The sequence below is a fragment of the Budorcas taxicolor genome, chromosome 1, assembly GCF_023091745.1.
Source record: "Budorcas taxicolor isolate Tak-1 chromosome 1, Takin1.1, whole genome shotgun sequence".
Taxonomy (NCBI): domain Eukaryota; kingdom Metazoa; phylum Chordata; class Mammalia; order Artiodactyla; family Bovidae; genus Budorcas; species Budorcas taxicolor.
The window spans coordinates 144,038,075-144,046,213 of NC_068910.1; the positions used below are offsets into that span (position 1 = coordinate 144,038,075).

Sequence of the window (8,139 nt, forward strand, 5' to 3'; positions counted from 1 at the left end):
GGTTCCCTCATTTTCCTGACTCTATTTGGGGGGCATGACTGAGTGAGAAGAAAATCTCCTCGATTTCAAGAGACCTAGCTCATTTTCGGAAGTTTCTCATTTGAAGGAAAAAAAAAAAGATATGCCTCCTGAATATTTTTTACCACTCCAGTACTCTTGCTTGGCAAATCCCATGGATGGAGGAGGCTGGTAGGCTGCAGTCCATGGGGTTGCTAAGAGTCGGACACGACTGACCGACTTCACTTTCACTTTTCTCTTTCATACATTGGAGAAGGAAATGGCAACCCACTCCAGTGTTCTTGCCTGGAGAATCCCAGGGATGGGGGAGCCTGGTGGGATGCCGTCTCTGGGGTTGCACAGAGTCAGACACGACTGAAGCGACTTAGCAGCAGCAGCAGCAACTCATTTTCGGAAGTTTCTCATATTGAAGGAAAAAAAAAAGATATGCCTCTAAATATTTTTTAAACAGATATATTGAGAAGATAGAACAACCCTGTAACCATTTTCTCATTATCATTAACATTTTATATTACAATGGAACATTTGTAACAATTAATGAAACAACACTGATGAAATATTATTAACTAAATTCTGTCAATTATTCAGATTTGTCTGGGTTTATCTTTTTCTATGACCCCACCAAGGACTCTACATTATATTGTCATCTTGTGCGAGGTTGCTCTTGGCTGTAGCAATTTCTCAGACTTCCCGCGATAGTTTTGGGGAATTCTGGTGATGTCTTTTGTAGGATGCCCTTCTGTAGAAATCTGTCTGATACCTTTCTCATAAATAGTCTGAGGTATGGAAGAAAGATCACAGAGTTAAAGAGCCATGTTCGGATTCCTCATATCAAAGGTACACACAGTCAACACGGTTTATAATTGCTGATGTTGCTCTTGATGAAGTGGCTGGAGTAGTGTTTGCTAGATTTCTCCATGTAAAATTATTGCCTCCCCCGTCCCTTCCTAAACTGTACTCTTTGGAAGGAAGTCATTACCCATAGCTCACACTTCAGGAGTGAGCAGTTATATACCTATTCCCATCCTTGACAGCAGTGTATCTACACAAATTCTTTGGAATTCTTCTGCAAAAGAAATTTTTCTCTTTTCTCTTTTGTTAATTTATTTAGTAATTTAGATCAGTGTAGATTCATGGATATTTCTTTTATACTTTGGGTTGTGATCCAATACTAGTCGATTTCTTTTTCTTGCTCCAAATTTTCCAGCTTTGGCCATTGGGAGTTCTTCAGGTGGCTCCAGTCTCTTTGAAATACTCTATGGATGCAGTTCTTGTTTGTTTTTCAGCAATTCCTTATTTACAGTGCTATATAATGTTCCATTCTAATTTCATATATACTTCTTGCCCCAGTCCTAGCCTAGGACCAGCCATTTATCCAAGGCTGGTTCAAGAAATCAAGAAATGGCACCAGGTGGGCTCTTGGCTATCGTAGCATCATTGTTTCTAGGCCAAAAATACATTAAGTTTTACACTTTTAACACCAACATACACACAATTACAATGCAATCGCACTACTCATGAGGTAATTATAGGTTTATTAACAGTGATAAGTCACAGTACCATAGGAAACTGTGAGGAATCCTATACGGCGTCCCTCACTGGGACCCACAGGCAGAACTTGGGAATGCCAGTCTGCTCCTTTCCATACTGCCATTGTACTGTTAAGGCTGATGTAGAACCTCAGTGGCGATCATCTCAGGAGTCCAAAAGTGGGGACTTCTCTGAAGGTCACAGAAAATGTAAGGCTACAGAAAATGGCTCTTTGGCAGGTCTGCCCACCCTATATCCTCTTCTCATGATAAGCTATGGAAAAACACAGTGGATTTAGAACCAGGACATCAAAGTTCTGGATCTGACTCAGCCTGATCCAGTGTGTGTGGCAAATACATTCTGTGTGGGCCTCAGTTTCCAATGATACAAAATCAGTTGTGAATCAGACAATGGCTGAGGACAGAGGGCTTCCCTGGTAGCTCAGCTGGTAGAGAATCCACCAGCAATGCAGGAGACCCCGGTTCAATTCCTGCATCAGGAAGATCCACTGGAGAAGGGATAGGCTATGCATTCCAGTATTCTTTGGCTTCCCTGGTGGCTCAGCTGGTGAAGAATCTGCCTGGAATGCAGGAGACCTGGGCTCAATCCCCGGGTTGGGAAGATGCCCTGGAGAAGGGAAAGGCTACCCACTCCAGTACTCTGGCCTGCAGAATTCCACAGACTATATCATCCATAGGGTCACAAAGAGTCTAGACACCACTGAGTGACTCACTTTCACTTCCCAGTGCTAGCCTATTATAACTCTCAATAGTTTTTCATTGAGAGAATGGAACTGGCTCCATCTCTCCTTGTAAACAGGCATCAATATTCCAGAAGGTTTAAATGGAGGGATGGTGGTGGTGGGGAGGTCGCTGTTAATAAATAGGAGTTACTTTTATTTCCTGAAGATTCCAAGGTCCGTTAAAGGCCTTTTGCTTAAGACAATCAGACCTTTCTTTTTAAAGAATGGAGATCACAGAAGTATAGGAAATATTGGCAGAAAGGATCTCTATCATTGCCTTTGTTTTGGTAGAGGAAGGCTTTTTTTTTTTTTTTTTTTGGTAAGGTCAAACTCCTCATCTGTTATTTCCTCTGACTTCAAATAATTACTTTTAATGCAGTGATGGCTGAGCTACCTCTCAGTTTCTTACCAGGAATTTCTATCTAGGTTTTTTTTTTTTCTTCTCCTTCTGTATGAATATTATGACATATTTTTTACATCCACATGGGACCCAGTGGCTTAGAGTGTGCATGGTTTACAAGTGTCAACTCCTTCCTGTCACTGACTAGGACCGATTCCAAAAACAAATAGAAGTGGTGGGGCGGGACTGAACTGTGGTGCAGAAAAGACACTTGGGAACTGTCACATCTGATAGGAATGCAGGAGATCAAAGGTACAAGGTCTTAGAACTGGCACTTCCAGCTCTTAACATTTGAAATCTTCAATTGGCTTTTGGACCTATTCAGCATAATCTCAGACTTTGGTCTACAATTGGTTAAAAATTGATAGGGTGAGGATTCTGGGACTGCCTTCTTTACTTAGAAGTTTACATTTTAACTCTTTCTCCCACCTCAGGGACACATATATACTCAGCTTCTTTCCATTCCCCTCTCCATCTTAAAGTTACAGATATATATATATTTAGACATAAAGGTATTAAATTTAGAACTGATAGACATTCTGCAGACACTGGGGTTATACCTTCACACAGTTAAGGAGGCTGAGTCCTGACAAGTGGTTTTGTTCCACATCAGATAAGGAGTTCCTGGCAGAACTGTAATTAGAAACCAAGGTCTTCTGGCAGCAAATCCAGTTTTGTTTTGTTTCTTCTCCTACCTCACACTGTGCCCCCGCAGTTACACACTTTTTTGCGTGTGTCTCTGTATGTACATGTTACATAGACGTTGACATGGAGGAAACATGCATCGGGCATCTGTGGTCTGACCTCAGGGAACAGTTTAATGACTCGGATTTCAGGCAGCTCAAAGGGTTCTGCGGGTGGAGGCTGAAATAAACAAGAAAAGCCACTGTGGAGATGTGAATGGAAAAGTACCGAGTACTCCCTCCCTCCCCCTCTGCACATTCTTCTGCTCTCCAGCTCTCCCTGCTATCAAGCCAGCTTCAAATAGGCTTTGGCATGGTCAGGTGTGCAGAGGGCGGTGTGGAGAAGAAAGGAAAAAAAAAAAAAAGGCAGGCACAACACGCAAATCAAGTTTCTCCACTTCTAGCCTTAGGTAGTAAAGACAGCTAAGTACTGCAGCCGGCAGCCAATGGCAGGGTGGGCCAGCCACCCTGAGTTTACAAACACTCCGGTGCCTTCCTCCCTCCAACCCCCTCCTGGTCCAGCTGTTGCTTTCCCTCATGCTAAGGTTTCAAAGGAAGTGAAAACCCTGTTATTCAAAACAGTGATTGAATGCAATAAACAAATGATTATGCACCCCCAATCACTTCTCTATTTTAAGCTCCCAATATTTATTTCCATTTTAAATTAGTGAGAAAAGTATGGAAAAAATCAGTGTTTTGGGGGTAAACTCTGGGCTAGGCTGAAAAGGTTTCTAAAGGAAAAAAAAAAGTCTCAGAATAATACAGGCTGAAAGCAGGCAGCATATGGATCAAAATTAAACGTTGACACTTCTTTTTCTGAAGGTAGTGACTGGAAATCATCTTTTTAAAAAAAGTCTCAAAACTTTCTGCTCAATTTTTCTAAATCATACCAAGAAAATGCTTTTTTCTCTCCAAGGAAATATAAGGGGCTTGTTTACAATAGCTCTAAATGAAGGATTTGAAATAAAATGAATGGGTACATAAAATCTCCCATACCTATCAAAAGTAGCTGTTGAGTACCACAGTATAGGTGACAGGCACCACCAAGTCCAAATGACTGTCAAAACTCAATACTCATTGTGACTTGGAGTTGGTTCTGAGAACCAGTTTACAATTCACACAGAGCCCAAAGCAGCCTCGCTTTCCTCAATTCTGTCAGAAAACGAGACACCCACCTCAAAGCCCAGGTAGTCAGATCTTCCTGATTCTCTAACACAGGACCATAGAACCACAAAGACCTGTTTTCAGTTGTGTCTCGGGGTCCCGCATGCCTCCAGTGATGGCCCTCCTGTCCTCTTGAAAGAAGGAAGCCTCGAGGAGTTGATTGATCTGCAAAGTTCCTTCCAGTCCTAAAATCTATAATTCTCTTATGTGACAGTTTCAAGATCTACCAAGGTGCCAGAAATTCCTGACAGGTGAAACCAACTTCCTCTTGGGAGTCCCCTTAGAAAGAGGACAAGACAGTGTTTACTCCAAGGATAGCTCCGTTACAGCTGTGACTATATTGGGAAATTTGTGAGGGAACTGGATGCAAAATCTGTTCCTTTCCTTAAACAGATGTAATATTAAGACCAAGCTATTTTATTTTGCAACAAAGCTTATATTTACCCAGAACTTGTGATTAAGAACCTATTACCATGCCCAAACCACCAGGCAAACGGGCTAACTTGATCCTCTACTTTGAGTATTAATAGCCAGAAGCCATTAAATCATAGGACTGGTTTGATACATAACCCACCAAGTTCACAAGAATCACACATAAGACCCCAGACATGAAATCTCTCTTCAGGTCTTCTTATGGATGATTTGAAAGAATTTGAATATATTCAAGTCAATCCTTCCTTTAATCTTATCACTGCTGGGGTGAGGGAGGTTCACAGAGTGATGCCAACTGGTTACTAATGGGGAGAAATCAAGAAATGAGAGAAGGCAGGACATTATGGAAGAAATTCAATGGGTATAAAACATCTGATAAAGTTACTTTCCTAGTAATTGAAAAGAGATTGAGATGTGGGTGCACAATTTTCCTCACCACTCATTTGGAAAAGAGAAGGGGACCTACAAAATGTAAATCCTTACCTTTAAAATATTTTCAATAATTTTTTTTCTTTTAACATCTCCTGGTTAATTTCTTTCAGTTTGGGGGGGGGGTGGGTAGTATTAGAAATGTGGGACTCTGGCACTTGGCCCCAGAAAAGGTCTGAGGCCCCTGGTGATGGGATTAATTAGCTATAAACCAGGCCTAGTGGGGTCTTCCTTTACAGACTTCTCGCAGAGAATTAGAGGGCTGAGGAACTAGAAGGGTGAATTCACTCCCAGCCCCCACTCTGGTTGGTTCTACTGCTAGAGAGCAGATTTCCCTTTGCTCTGCAGCGCCCCCACGGGGCTAAGATTGGAGTGGCAAAGAGAACGCGAGAGGGACAAGCAGTGTGTTTAAAGTGGTGGTGGGGAGGACCCACTGAGGCTGGATGGCAACTTTGACAAGAAAAGGGACCCCACATCACAAAAGTTATCACACTGCAGAATCAGTAGCAGGGGAGAACCACACAATTCACATTCCAAACCACACAGATACACCTGAGAACATACTAATAAAAAATACAAAAATTATCACCCATAGAAATACACAAAGACGATCGCTTCAGCAAAACCGGGTGTCATTTAGAATCCGGTGGGATTCCTTTAAAACTCTTTCGAACTCAGGAGGAAGGGGACAATTTAAAAAACAGTCTGCCTTCTGGCAAAATGAATCTGCACTTAATGATAACGTGTGTCTTCGGGGGTAAAATGTTCATTTCCACAAGGGTGACAGGATTAGGCCTATGTATATTTTTCAAAAAACCTTCACAAGACAGGCTTTTCTGCAGAAGCTGCAGTAATCCATCTGTCAATAAGTATTAAAATATTCAGATTTCAAAGGGACAGACACACTTTAGTCATTTTTCCTAAGCTCCAGCCCTTGTGGAAAACAATCGATCCCTTTGGATCTCTCCTGGTTCTAAAAACTCCAACACGGCCTTTTCAAAAGGGGGGCTGCACTGACATTTTCAGCAACAGATCTGAACTTCTTACAGACTTCTGGGAAAGAGATCCCCAAATATCCCAGGAAATAGCCAGTAATCTCTCTGCTCACTTCTCCACTATAAACCCAAATTTGGAGAGGTAGATTATTTGGGGAGAGATCTTTATTGGAAATTAACATGCGCAGAAATTTTGTGGAACCTTTAAGAACTCCTCTGTAATTTAATGAGTCCGCCTGAAGGACTTTCATAGCCAAGGCTCAGAACAGCCTGACCTTTGAAAGCTGCTTCTGGTCCAAACATTTTGGGTTAATACTTGAGGAATCTGAAATATTATTTTCCCCTCACACCCTCTTTTAAGAGAGAGACATAAAAGAAACAAGAGTCTCCCTCATTCAGGGATGAGTAGGAGGGGAAAAAAACCCCAACCAACATTTAAATAGGGAAACTGGCAGTTCTGAATAAACAAACCAAGGCCCACAGTGAAATGATTCTGCACTGCATTTGCCTTTAAAAAGAAAGGAAGGAAGAAAGAAAGATTTCCCCCCTTTTCCTCCTCCTCCTAACTCAGCTCTAAAACTAAGAGGACTGTGCTGCGTGAACCGCGTTGTAGTTGTAGCACAGTCTGTTCTAAATCCACGCAGTATCTGTGATACTGGCACCGCAGGCCTTTAGAATTCCCTCCGGCTGGTCTCTTTAAACACAGACAGGAGAGGTTTTGAACAACGACCTTGAAACGAGCTGGGAGAGAGCGGGGGGGAACCAAGACCTAAAGAAAAAGCAGAACACAAACATGTATTTGGCTCACAGAATTTTGTAGAACACACGCGTACGCGTACACATACACACACGTTTCTTGCAGCAAGAATTTTCCTAAGAGTCAACAATAACAGAGTAAACCCACCACTTGCTGTCCTGGAAAGAAACAAACCAAAACACATCCTGTGAACATGTCTTTCAAGCGCAGGACAGCGTCCTCTCAGTAAAAGTCCAAGGGAAAAAGGAAAACTGAACACCCTTCCCCGCCCCCCTGAAAAAAGTGGGGGTCGGAATTGTTACATATGACAAAAAACTCAAGCTTCTTTCAACACTATCAGTATTAAAATAACACATCTTCTTTAAATCGTTTGAGACATTTCATAGGGGTAAAACAAAACAAAATCCAACCGATGCGGGATCATACGATTTACGTAACATCACAAAGTTGCAAAAGGCAAAAATCAGAAGCAAAAATCCGAAAACCATCATAATACAACCACCCCAAATCCCAAACCACCACACCAAGGAAAAAAAAAAAAACCCAAACTGTCCCAAATAAAAATAAAGCAAATGAACCCACCGAAAACTGCTTGGCAAATATTTTTCTCGTGGTGCCTAATATTCTAGCTGGAAAGAGCTGTGGTGTTTATTTTTTTTTTTTTCTCTCTCTTACTCGCCCCGAAACCTACTATATATAACAGACTTTTCCCAAAGGTTCGAACCTCTCGCTTCCTTTTGTGTTTTGAGCTCTGAGGAGCTGAGTTTATGGGGAAGAGAGGAGAAATGAGCCCCAGACCCCGGGGAAGCAAAGCGCACTCCCCCTCTTATGTCACCGAATAGCAAATTAGTTCTCAGAATTCCAGAGGCCGAGCTTTGCTACAGCGAAGACGCCGACGTCACAGAGGGGCGCCCACGTGACGGTGGCGGAGCAGGCTGTACCACCGACCGGGGGCCGGGGAGGGAGAGCCACCGTCCGGCCCCTCGACC

At 42.4% G+C, this 8,139-nt stretch overlaps 1 long non-coding RNA gene across 2 annotated transcripts; it reads right to left on the bottom strand.

Annotated features, from left to right (window-relative positions):
• Positions 1 to 499: 499 nt before the first annotated feature.
• LOC128043354 (uncharacterized) lies at positions 500 to 8,001 on the bottom strand. Of its 2 annotated transcripts, XR_008198948.1 has the most exons (4): positions 7,733 to 8,001; positions 4,549 to 7,162; positions 3,251 to 3,554; positions 500 to 1,821 (listed from the first exon to the last, which is right to left on the bottom strand). It is a non-coding gene; the product is annotated as an uncharacterized LOC128043354 (long non-coding RNA). The 2 variants fall into 2 exon arrangements; XR_008198947.1 differs by having other exon boundaries at positions 500 to 3,554.
• Between the last annotated feature and the right edge of the window lie 138 nt (positions 8,002 to 8,139).